The sequence below is a fragment of the Lycorma delicatula genome, chromosome 2 (genome assembly GCF_047948215.1).
Source record: "Lycorma delicatula isolate Av1 chromosome 2, ASM4794821v1, whole genome shotgun sequence".
In the NCBI taxonomy this organism is placed as follows: Eukaryota; Metazoa; Arthropoda; class Insecta; order Hemiptera; family Fulgoridae; genus Lycorma; species Lycorma delicatula.
The window spans coordinates 223,607,821-223,620,942 of NC_134456.1; positions in this window are offsets into that span (position 1 = coordinate 223,607,821).

A 13,122-nucleotide genomic window follows, 5' to 3' on the forward strand; every position below is an offset into this window, starting at 1 on the left:
GTGCACTGATGGTATTTTGTTATTTTAATTTAAGATGCAGAAAAATACTTCTCGCCTACTTTTCCAAGGGCAAGATTTAAAAAAGAAAAAATACTAATTTTAACTTTTTTAAAAATATAGTTCAAAGTCATGGTCATATGTGCCCCAGGGCCAATCTTACCTCACCATACAATGAAATTTAGAATCTCACTAACAAATAGTGAATAAGAAAAACACTAATACTCTTTAAACAGAAAATCATTAGACATCATTCAATAACCTTTACAAAGGCAAATAAAGGAAATTACAATCATTCTGTGTAATGTTGAAATATAAGAAAATTACTAACTTAACACAGTTCAACCAAAATCGACCCTAGACCAAAACTCAAATTTTTAATGAAGAAACAATATCAGTAAATAATTACAAACCCAAACCTAAATGTTACTTCAGGTTACCAAAACTCAAATTTTAATGAAGAAAAAGATATCGGTAAATAATTAAAAAACCAAACTCAAACATTACTTCAAGTCAAGCATCAACATGAAATCATAACTCAAATTCCATCTATATGTACACAGGTTGTTTGCACTGAAACAACACCCTAGGATTTCTTTCATCTTCATTCTTCCCTAATTGCAGCTTGCAACTTTTCCCATGATGCAAAATTAATTTCTCATCATCAGTAATTGTAATTGGCTATAAAGTATCATTTTAAATTTTCTTTATCGCTAGAAAGTATTTGCTGGTGTTTTTTTATACAAAAATTGTTTTGTTTTGCAGTATTCAGTAACTAATTTTATATAAAATTTCTTTAATATAACAATTAAATTTTTGAAGTGTTTAAAATGTCATGTGTTGAGTAATTTATTTATAATGTAATTAAATATAAAGTGCTGATTTCAATTCTTTTTTTCTTTTTTTCTTTTTTTTTTTAGCTTCCCAAAATTTATAGTGTGAATAAACATATTTCAATTGAATGCTTCTTAGGTAAAATCTTCATGTCACATGTTTTATTTGTAAAAGCCTAATAATTTTACAGATGTTCATTGATCATATACTAGATTAGAACAGTTAGTAAAAAAATAGTGCATTTATAAGCATATAATAAATAAAGGAACAGTTTTAATTATTTTTATATAATTTTTCTTTATAATGCGATATATTTTCAAAATATGATGAGTGCTTATGATTTGCGCCATATTTTTAGCCAAAAATAAATTTTCTTATTTTTACAATTTTTTTATCTTGCTTTAAAAGAGAAATTTTATACATTGATTGTTTAAATAGTTAGAGACTATAACTCTCATAATGTATTGTTTACCATATTACTATAAAAAAAAAACAAACTAAATCTATCAATGATTTTCCAGATAATGTTTTAGTGAAGATATTTTCATATTTAAAAGTTGAAGAACTGTGTGAAACTGCTATGTCAGTCTGTAAAAGATGGTCTGCTATTGCAACCAGTGATAAAATATTGCTTAAACAACTTATATTTGAAAGAAATAATGTCACTCCTAATAAGATTTCTGAAATCTTAAAGTCTGCTTCTATGTTACATTCAATAGTTCTTATTTCCGTTTCTGAAATTGCTGCCATTATTGACCAGATATGCAGGTAATAATCATAAGTTATTTAATATATATGAGAAAATGAAGTAAGAAATTAATAAATAAATTGTTTGTACACATTTTTAGTAAAGTAGTATTACTTTTTTGACGTTTAGGCAAGTATAGTCATTAGTAAGAGTGGTAGTTAGATTAGTAAGATTAGTAAGTCAGTACAATGACTTGGTCATTGTACTGATACCTTCTATCCATGGACATTTCTATCACTCTGTTCATCTCTTTAATAATCTTCCAGATTATCTTAGATTCAGGATATTGGAAGATCAGAAAAGGAATTTTAAAACATACTTTCTGTAGAAATGTTATTTTAAGAGTATCTGCAGATTCCTAGTTAGCTTGTATCTAGTTAAGTTTTACTGTAAAAGAGAAGAAAAGAGAAATCGCACCTGTAAGTTGTGTGATTAGTATCTGAAATTATTTCTGTAATGTTATATTGATAATTGTGTGTTAAATCTTTTTATGTTTCTTCTAATGACTTATCATATGTTTATTAATTAAAATTTACTTGATATAAAATATAAATAATTTAAAAAAAAGCTTAAATGGTTATGAAGGGAGGATTAGAAGTTCATAATGTAAGTGTCCTTTAGAAGAAGTACTTTGTACAAACTTATGGTGCATTAACTGGACAAGTGGTGCATTAACTGGACAAAAACAGAATTAAAATATATCATCAGTTTCATAACGAGAAGTATATTTAATTTTAATACTGTTGAAAAGTATATTACTTTAAAAAAAAATGATATGTTCAGCAACAAAAAATTCTAAACATAACAGCTCTACACTGAATGCCATTTAATAATAATCAGTACTGATTTTTCTGCTGTTAACTAAAATTAAGAATAAATTTTTTAGTTTAAATACTTGATAGTTAGCTATGTTCATGAATAATAAAATTGATGATTATGTGTACAGTAAACTGTTATAATCATTAGTATGAGAGTTTTAGTGATTTGTAGTAATTATTAAAAAGCAATTTCTTCAGCCTCTGATGAAGTCCTGAAACTTCTGCAAAGATTACTAAAAAAAATTGTTACAGTTGTTATACTTTATGGGGTTCTTTGAGCTCTTTACTCACAAGTAAAACCTGTAATTCAGATAGACAACTCCATATGTAACTTGTAATATATCATGTAAATGTGTAAATATATATGTCATGTTAAACAACTCCATGTAAAAGCCTATAATGGCAGTATTTACTCATTGACTGTATGATTAATGTGAGGAACACTAAGTTGTTAATTGCAGCTAATAAACTTCATATCAGACATTGTTATTATTGAGTTGGGCGTATATATGTTTATCATATGATAATGTATAATGCTCTTGCCCATGATTGGCAAGGTTTTTTTGAGAAGGTCCTATATTTGCGTATTAATGTTAGATTGGCCACTGATTATTTGCTAATGGACAACCAGTATGGTTTCCGACAGGGCAAGAGAACTGAGATGCCATACTAAAGGTGATAGATATAGCTTCCTCCAGTCCATGTAAATATGTATTAGGGATTTTTCTAGACATATCCGGGGCAGATAACAACTTATGGTGGCCTTCTGCCTGTTTTAAATGCAGAAGCGTGTAAGTATAAACGAAATGAACTGGAACTGCTCTCAAGTTATTTCATCCATCAGACCGTTTCCCTGCATGATGGCGGCTAGGAGGTTCGTAAGACCTTAACTAAAGGCCCTCAAGGTACTGTTCTGAGTCCCCTTCTATGGGTCATAGAATTCGATTCGATGTTGCGTTTAAAGTTGCCATGTGGTTGTCGTGTCATCGCTTATGGTGACGACGCGCTGCTACTGATTGAAGAGGATTCGCGTAACGAGGTAAAATTCCGAGCTGTTCGTGCTTGTGAGACACTTCAACTGTGGAGTCTCCAACATAAGATGATTTTCAGCCCAGAGAAAACTACAATGATGTTGCTTAAGGGCCGATTGGCTGCTTCCCGACGAATCTGGGTTCGGATGGCTGGTCTCCCCATTCGGTACGTTACGACTCCCTCAAGGAACATCTACAGCATGTAGCAAAAAAGGCCGCTGATGCCTATTATGGAATCTGTAGAGTCATTCATCCCGATTGGGGGTTGAATTGCCGTACCATGCATATCCTTTATAAAGGTGTCAGCGAAGCTGTTATGCTGTATGCTGCGCCTGTCTGGGCTCACCGCATGGCTTTTAGGTATTGCGAGGACATTTTGCTGCGGGCCCAGCGACTCCTCTTGCTGGCTGTTATAGGCGGTTACAGAACAAGCGGGAGGCAGTCTGTTATACCCGGAGTCAAACCAATAAGATATCTTTGCTAATGAGCGTAAGGAACGTTACATTTCCAAGGTAAATAACCTGTTGACGTCAGAATGAAAGCAGCAGAATGAAGACGGGGGCCTTGCGTCTTGGCTTGTCCTGTGGGGGACAAATCCCCCACAGGTCGCTACACGCATGGTCTTTTTCTTATAGTGTCTAATTTAGGTGCGATTAAACGGGTCTCCCCAATCGGTATATCATACAGTTTCTCTCCGGACATGGTGCATTTCGGGCGAGTTTGACTAGGTTTCGTTTGGTGGATTCGAGTCAATGTCCGGATTGCGGGACTGATGATATAGTGGACCACGTCCTCTACGTCTGTCCCCGATACGAGGTCGAACGCTCGCGAGCTGTTAGGGAACTTGAGAGAATACATTCCTTCCTGGATCTCCGTACCAACTGGATGATCCGCATCGCGCCCTTGCAATGTGTAGATCTGTAAAGAAAGTTTGATCGAGGCACTCGATCGTGGTAGAATCTCGGGTGGCTAGGGTTCCGACTTAGGAATTGGATTGGTTGGAGGTAGGCGCATTGGCATCGTGCCACGGTTATATTGGTATTGTTTGTGATTCGTTTGGGGCTCCCGCCGGGAGGGGGTGGGGGCTGCGCTGCCGGAGTATGGTAGCCCGTACGACCGGGGACGTGGCTTCCCTCCGCCGGTGGTGGTACTGATCATGACTTGGTAATGCCACGCGAGACACCATGATGGGACTGAGTGGGGGTGCGGGGTTTGTCCCCGGCTCCTCCGCGGATCGGAATGAGGTTGCGTTCCCCTTGTTAGGTGACCTAAACCGGTCAACTTATTTGGGTGTAGGTCTGAATTTCTGTGTTGCGTAAAACACAATTTTGATTGGTATGAGTGTAGGACTGATTTAACTTTATTCGTTTTCTGAGGCATTCACAGTCACGAACGGTTGTCAATCTGTACTAGGCGCGGGGTCCGCGCTTCCGCAGTTTCGGTTAGTTAGTTTGAAGAAATCATGTTAAGTTGGAAGTGAAGATCTCCGTTTCAGGCCCAGGTGAAGGCGAAATTTAATATGTATTTACTGATGCAAATGTCTGCCGAGGCATTTACGTACATCGGTGGCATCCCGACCGCGAGGCCTGCCTGACGACTGTGAGATGTAATCAGTTAGAGGGTCTAAAGACGACCTCCGGTAAAGCCCCTCAGGGCGTGGAACGGAGGGGGTGGTATGGCGATCGGTAAAGTCACAAGGTGGGTGGGTGTCTTCCCCTACGGGGTTGCGATGGTACATTGTCCAACATCGACCTCTCCTTATGCTCTGTGAATTTACTTCCTCATCTTATTTGGTTTGTGTGTGACAACTTTTATGGCAATGACCACAGGCCAATTATTATCGCTTTTGGTTTCGACTGCAAGGTTATCAAAAGCCCACAGAGGAGGATTGTTGGAAAGACAAATTGAAACGGTTACCATAAAGCGGTACCCCTTTACTGTATGACAATGGTACAGACACCCTCAATCAATTTATCTTTTTTACGTGCCTGGTACTTCAGAATCCTGATAGATATATTCCACAAACATCTGGAAAGCCTAGACATCCCTCCGTTACTTGGTGAAATGATGACTGCCAAAACGCTATTCGGAAACGATGGCAGGCACTATACAAATTTAACTGCAAGCGTACAAATGAACATCTAAATTTGTACCGTAAGGCTATAGCGGTGTTTTGTTAGGTATTCTTAGATGCTAAGAGGAAGTCATGGATGAAATATGTGGACACCACGTCACACACTACTCATATGTCTACTGTGTTGAAGAAGCTTCATACAATTTGCGGATCACCGAACCAATCTATTCCCGAACTAATTAACGAAGGAGAACTCCTTTCATCTTCTCCTACAGTGGCAATTATCTTGGTCGATTGTTTCCGGTCGGTGTCTCTCACCTCATCATAAAATAACGAATTTTAGAGGTGCAAGTTACAGATGGAAGTGTTATCGTTAAACGTTGGTGATTCGGTCGCGAGTTAAATGCTCCATTTGCATTCAATGAGTTGTCTCACACACTAAAAAACTCACGTGGCACCTCTGGACCTAATAACATTCGTCTCAGTATGCTCTCACAGGTTGATTCGACCTATCCCCGAGTAGCGGGAACCCTGGGTCGCAAGGCCCTTTTAACTAAGATTCGGTAGTGTCTACCCAGGGATCGGAGTCAACTTCAGCTAGCAGGCATCGCCAGCAGAATTTCTGGGACTCGCGTATGAGCACACAGAGTTGTCTCCTGCTCTCCTTAAATTGGGCGGTGTATAGTGCCCTGAGCGAATCAAGACGAGCGCGCATGGCCAGTCTCCTAAGTCTGTGACATTCCTTCCGTTTCTCATTTATGTCATGAGTCCACCAGTAAATAGGTGGCTAACCCTTACCACAATATCTCTTCGGAATCTTGCGTCACAAGCTTCTTTGAGAGTGTCAGTCAGGTGAGAGGCTTTCTCCTTCGCTGAGACTACTCCAGCGACACCCGCAAGTCAAAAGTCTCAGCCGAAACACCTGTATTAAGAGCCCTAACACTCCAACCTGCTGCCGTATTCACAATGGGCTCGCGATTGTCATCATAAACGAGAGTTATAAATATGGGCTGGTGGTCACTGGCGGAGAAGCACTTCCACACTCACCAGCCACGGACGCGTGCAGTCAATCTCGGTGAATCGAAAGTAAAGTCGACAACCGAGTCAGTCGACCCCCTCCTAAATGTGTACGCAGTACCGTTGTTAAAGCACACCATACCCAAAGCCGCAATAGTCTCCACCATTATTCTGCCTCTCATTTTCGTCCTGATCGACCCCTACGTGGTAGACCAAGCGTTAAAATCGTCGGCTGGAATAGCCTGCTGGTGGGCAAGGAGGTCTTGAAATAAACGTCAAATCTCAGTGTACCGTTCGAAGGATGTATTAGGTGAAATATAGCACGTACAGAACACGCACACTTCCTATCCCTGACAAGTCCTGACCCTTTATGCACCTCTCTAGCTGTCGTTTGTTTGCGCATCCTTATGGCAGCAGTCTTATCCTCCGACATGATCCATCCCAATCTAGGACAAGAGAGATATGGCTCAGAGATGAACATAGTATCGGCACTCATCTCCGAAGAGTATCTCGCCAGCATATCATCTGCCAACCTCGGATGGTTTAGATTAACTTGTACAATCTTTAGATTCATTGTTGTGACATAGTGCGGTCAGTCCTCTCCCAGTTGGCACCGCCAATTTTCTTCCCAGCCACGCTAGGATAGTTGAGGTAGCCGGTGCTATGGCCCTTTGTATCACAGGTCATTCATCTTGAAGTTACGGCACAATCAATCGCTCTTTGGCCCGTCCCTTATTAACTAAAGCAGGCTCCGTATCGATCTTCTCCGCAACAGTATGACCCACTTCAAAACAGTGGTAACATCGCAAGGGCTGCTCTCCGTATCCAGTCCTCATTGTATTCTGTATGTTATCAGGCAGTTCGGAGCCAATAACCTCACGTAATCCTGTTGTAATATATATCCTCTTCCTGTATCGTTTTCTAGATCTCTAATCTGCAGGGCAGTAGTTCTAGTTTTTGTCGTCACAGTTCCCTCCTTGATAGTAGTAGTGACTGACTGCTTAAATTCTCTCGCATTCTTCTTGTCTTCTCATATTTTTATCTCCATTCATTTTCCCACCCTCCGAATGAAGGGAATCTCTGTAGCTGGAAGCACCGTAACCCCAGTACGTACTGTCTTCAGCAACTCTGTGTATGTAGCATATTTCAGAATTATCGTTTCTGTTTTGCTTCACTTCCCATAAAGGGTAGTTTTCCTCCAGGGGCAATTATATGAAATCTTTCCCTCGTCTTTCTCTCTTCGCATTCCAATATCTTCCTGGTGAGGGTGGCGGTAGCAGAGCCATAAATCTCCGCCTATATTGCGCCCAACTTCTCACCGTTAATCCTTCTGACTTTGCTAACGATGTCTATAAGAACTTGCGCGAGGTAGTTGCTTCCTCCAAAATCCACGTATGCTGGTGGAGTAAATTCTTAACGGGACCCCTTCTCCAATCTCCTCTCCAATGAGTTTAGCCTCAGGGGAAGCCGTCTGAACGTTCCCAGCCTGGGCCGTTAAGTAGCCACACAATTTGCAGGTGTCTTGCTGCCAGATTCTCAAGGTGCATATTCTCTGATATATTCTTTATATCAATGATCGCAATGGTGTCCATTGGGCCAGCTCTTTTGTCTGGTAGTTCAGAGAAGGTATAACAGTACACATTTTTAGGCCATACCTTTAAAATGAACCCCGCCATTCGTGCAACAGGAATTCCTTTATCTAAACCGTCTAGGATAGGGCAGCCCATAACAACCAGTGTTTGTGTTGCCACCTCCACTGTCTGTTTTTTTCTCTCGTATGAGGGTACTATTTCAAGGAACTCTTGCAATCAAGGAACTCTTTGAGTTCCTTGACAGCTTTGCTCAGCTTTCGTCAACCTCCTTGATGCTCTGTTTGACATTTTTGTCAATGCTCTTATGGAGATAAGAAGCCAACCTTTGTAAGCTAACTACGTTAAACTATGTTCTCACATTCCATAGTGCGATCTCCCTCTGCAAGGATTTACTTCTCTTTGGGTCTTTTCACCTGTTTTTTACTGTCCGTGTCAGCTCCAGGGGACAGTCCAAGCTGTTCAACAGTCATCGTCGAACTAGTGCTGGGCCTTGCAGTTGTTTTCTATGTCATTTCAATGCTCAGAAACATTCACTTTCATTTTTGTTGCAAACTTCACCCAGTTAGGAACTCCATCTCACCGTGGAACTCCTCATGCAGAAACATCTGTTGAGAAGAGGTTATTAAATGCCATTTCCAAATAGGGGTACACTTGGTTCATTCATAGATATTTGATGCTGCAAACAGATGCATCCCTTTGTGGTTACTGTGACTGCCAATTAACAGTGCACCACATCCTTGTGGATTGTATCTGTTATGCGGCATTGCATTGCAAATTTAAACTAGGAACTAACATGCGAACTATTCTAGATAATGAAAAAAGTTACCTTATGTTTGACAAAAAAAAAACGTAACTCCATTGTGATATCAGTATAATAAGATGACTTCACTCAATAGCCAGTTCAAGCAATAATTGGGCTAATTCTGCAATCCATGAATTGAAAGGAGAGTCCAAGGACAGTCCTATATGAAAAGTTAGCATCCTACTGACACTATAGACACAATAAAAAATGGCTGTCTTGCTGCTATTAAAAAATGCCATCTTGAATGCCACAGAGCAGTGAGAATAGCAATTGACATGATTTCCATGGAACTGTTCAATGGAAATGAGACAAAAAATAAAAGATAAAAGAGGAAGAGGGTTATTTACCAGCAAGGAATTTTTATGGATAGGTAGATCAAGATAAATTATTTTCTTCCCCAGGACTACCAATGTACTAAGATGTTATATCAATTACTAAGATTATATATATATATATATATATATACTGGGTACTAAACTGGGTTAATTAATTTACTTGGGTTAAATATCTTTATGTAGAAGAAAAAAAGTTAAAATTAAAAAAAATGTGAAATGGTTATATAAAAAAATCAAAGAACTAAAAATAATTAAAAGAAATAAACCATAGAATAAAAATAATTCAAACTTACATTTTCACTATTGAAGTCAATACAATGGGCATAATTCTAAGAAATCTAACTAAACCGCATGCTAGCACTTTCAGTGACAGAAATAATTATACTACAGATCTGTGTTATCCTTGGTATCTCACTCTAACTCCACTCATTTTAAAATATCTTGTTTTAGTGTTTTTAATATTCCTAGTTAAAATCTTGCATATTAAAATATGCTACCAGCTACTGAAGATGTTTAAGTATATTATTATACCCAAATTTCTCCACACTAAGTCTCATTCTCCAGTAGATCAAACCCTACAAAATACCTTCCCCATTATCCTTTACTATATTTCTAATTTTTAATCACAATCTTTATGATTCTCATTTCTGCTTCCTAGTAATCATTCATTATGTACCATAAATATCTGCACACATTAAATGTATTCTTGAGAACTGTACTATACATCAGCTTTCATAATACACATTTGTGGTTATTTATTCATAATACATTTTTATAGTTATTTTAAGTCTGTTAAGTTTTAATTACTTTATTATTAAAAATTTCTGTTGAAGTTTAGAATACTCTGTTTTAAAATAATTTATCAATAGATACAATAATATGTTGGAAGAAATCACAGTGAAACACAGTCAAGAACATATTGAGGAATATAGTCTAAAAAATTTATTCACATCATGTATTAATCTAAGTAAGGTTAATCTTAAAGGAAGTATTTTTTCAGCAGAAAGGTAAGAATTTGGTCATTCCTTCAGAATACGTAACATTTTAATAATTCATTTACTTTTAAATTAACTAGTATTATGTCATTATTATGGCAACAGGTCAGACTTATGACCTTGTAAACGTTTTTGTTATTGTTAGTACGCTAAATTCACGAACATTATTTAATTACAATTAGCAAAAACATTTAACAAAATCATGTGTAATGAAATATAAACCATGTAACATTTTCAAGGCGGGCCTGTGGCCCGCCTTTTTCCTAGTCTCCAATAAAAAAGGATGGTGCATTAGTTTGTTTGTTGTACGTGTTACATTTTTATTTTAGTTGCTACAGGTGCAGAGCGGGCTCCGTGGTGCGCCAGGCCGCTGCGTGCAGCCGACTCTCTCCCACTCTCTTTTGCATGAAGCGCTTCATGTAATAAAAATCACAACACTAGAAATAGCTAAATTTTACACAGAAAGCAGTCCATTGTCAATTAATTTATTGATTATTTAATTTAATTTCAAAGCGTAGATAATTTTTATTTCTATATTTGTAATTTTATTTATGTAATCACTCCTGTAAAATATATTGGTGCGTTGGGTTGTTGTATGCATTTCAGTGGTTGTATGTGCTCACATTTCTATTGTAACTGCTATTGCCGCGTTTATATTCATTTAGAGCATTAATTTATATAATTATTATTCAAACTTGTTAATGAAAGAAAGGGATTTTAATATTTAGCAGTAAAAAAGATTTTATTTAACGAATTATTTAAAAGTACATTACAACAGATTGTGGGAAAGAAAGACTGAGAGAGCACAGGAAGCAGGAGAGAGTCAGCTGCGCGCAGCCACCTGGCGCACACGTGGTCCGCTCTGCACCAATAGCAGCAGAGTAAAGAGCAGCAGCTGTCCGGCAACTAACGCAACCTCACACGAGCACACACTAGACGAAGGAGATGGTGTCCCCCAAGCCATTTTCGCGGCGGGCCGTAGGCCCCACTTTTCTCTAGTGTAGATTGAATACAAATTAGATATATTTTTTCCACGATTCTCAGTAATGAAAGTTATTAAAAACTATAAACTTGTAGTTTTAAATGATCTAAAACTACAAACAGAACCAAATCTTATAAATAAAATGTTTTTAATAAACTTACTTCAAAACATCTTCTGTAAGCTTTGAGCTTGAAAAATGGACATAAGGGACTAGTATTATTGTACTCAAGCTGGTGTTAGTTGTTCTTGCTATTGAAATCTTCAATTAGGTAGACAACATATCTTGGAATTAAAAAAATAAGTTGTTGAATTTGTATTGAGTCTGTTCACCAATTGTTATATGTTTATGTATCTTAAGATATAATTTACAACACGGGAATGTTTGGTTAGTGTGTATTCACACCCTACTAAATAATCTCTTCACCTGAAGACCACATAGAAAAACATAAGACTGTAAACTTCCTAACATATACAAATGTTGTCTTAACAAAACAAGGATTAACAACAAAAAGCTTTAAAAGTGGATACAGTGTGATATTCTGAATATAAAATTAATTCCTCTTGGAACAGTCAAAGACTAACTGTTAATACAAAGACTGAATTATTTCAATGATGCAATGCTCTGTGTCGGTCAAACAAGAAAATGCTTTTACAAAGGTACTATGAACATTTGAAAGCATATTCTAAATATGTATCTGCCTAGTTAAAAAAAAAACTGCCAGCAATAACATTAGGTGAAAGCAAGGGAGCACATTAATCATATTACACATATTCATCAATTCTGTAGAGGAAACTCAAACTGATGAAATATTATAATTTTAACTTTATAATCTCAAGAGTATTTTACACTGTAGTAATAATCTTTTATTTCATGTTATAACAAAAAAAAATCCTCTCTAATTTTTTAGTTTGTATGAAAACATTTCTTCATTGGATAAATTAAATAGTCTCACTTTAAGTGCAAATGAAGAATATTTAAACTCCAATAGGCTGATGGAACTGATTTTAAATTGTTATAATATTCAACACTTAAAACTTTATCATTACGAAATAAGTAAGCCTACTCTGACGGATGATCTTATATCAGTATTAGTACAAGATATGCAATCTTCATTGAAGTCTATGACAATAGATTGTACATACTTAACTTCATACTCATACGATGTAAGACTTTTAGCATTTTACAGTTATTATTTAATCATAGAGTGTCTGAATAATATTTATCTGATTTTGGCTGGATATTATTTTAATTAATATGATGGAAATAATCTATTTAAAGTAAAATTAATCATTGAACAGTTTTATTTAACAATTATACAATATATGAGAAAGTTTCCTTTTACTTTCCAGTTTTTACCAGGTAAAAGTAAGTTTTTTCTTGTTAAGCTACAAGAAAAAAAGTGTGGTAATGAGTCAAAAAATGGGGTATGGGTTTTTTCATTTGTCAATGTTTCAAGACCAAGAAACCCCAAAAAAGTGAGGGTAATAATCATATATCTGTGTCTGAAGCTTAATAACTTTCCAAATGGATAAACCAATTTTGATGAAATTTGGCACAGAGGTTGCGTATATGGGGCAATTTGTTGGTAAAAGTTTGGGGTCAATATTTCAAGGAGTGGAGTACATGTTTCTTTGGGGTCAATTTTCTCAAAATTTTGCTACCATAACCCCACCTTATATATTAACCCCAGTACATGTGTACATGCTTATCATATGATTTCTAAAAAATTTTCCTAAAAATTCTCCCCTTCCACAAAAATTGAAAAAACTATCTTTTTATTTATTGCATATATTTCAACCAAATCTCTTTTTCCTTATGTCTTCCTAAACATAGAAGGAGTGCAAGTGGTCCAAAAAAATACTTTGGGAATTATATTGGGGGTGGAGGAGCCAATAA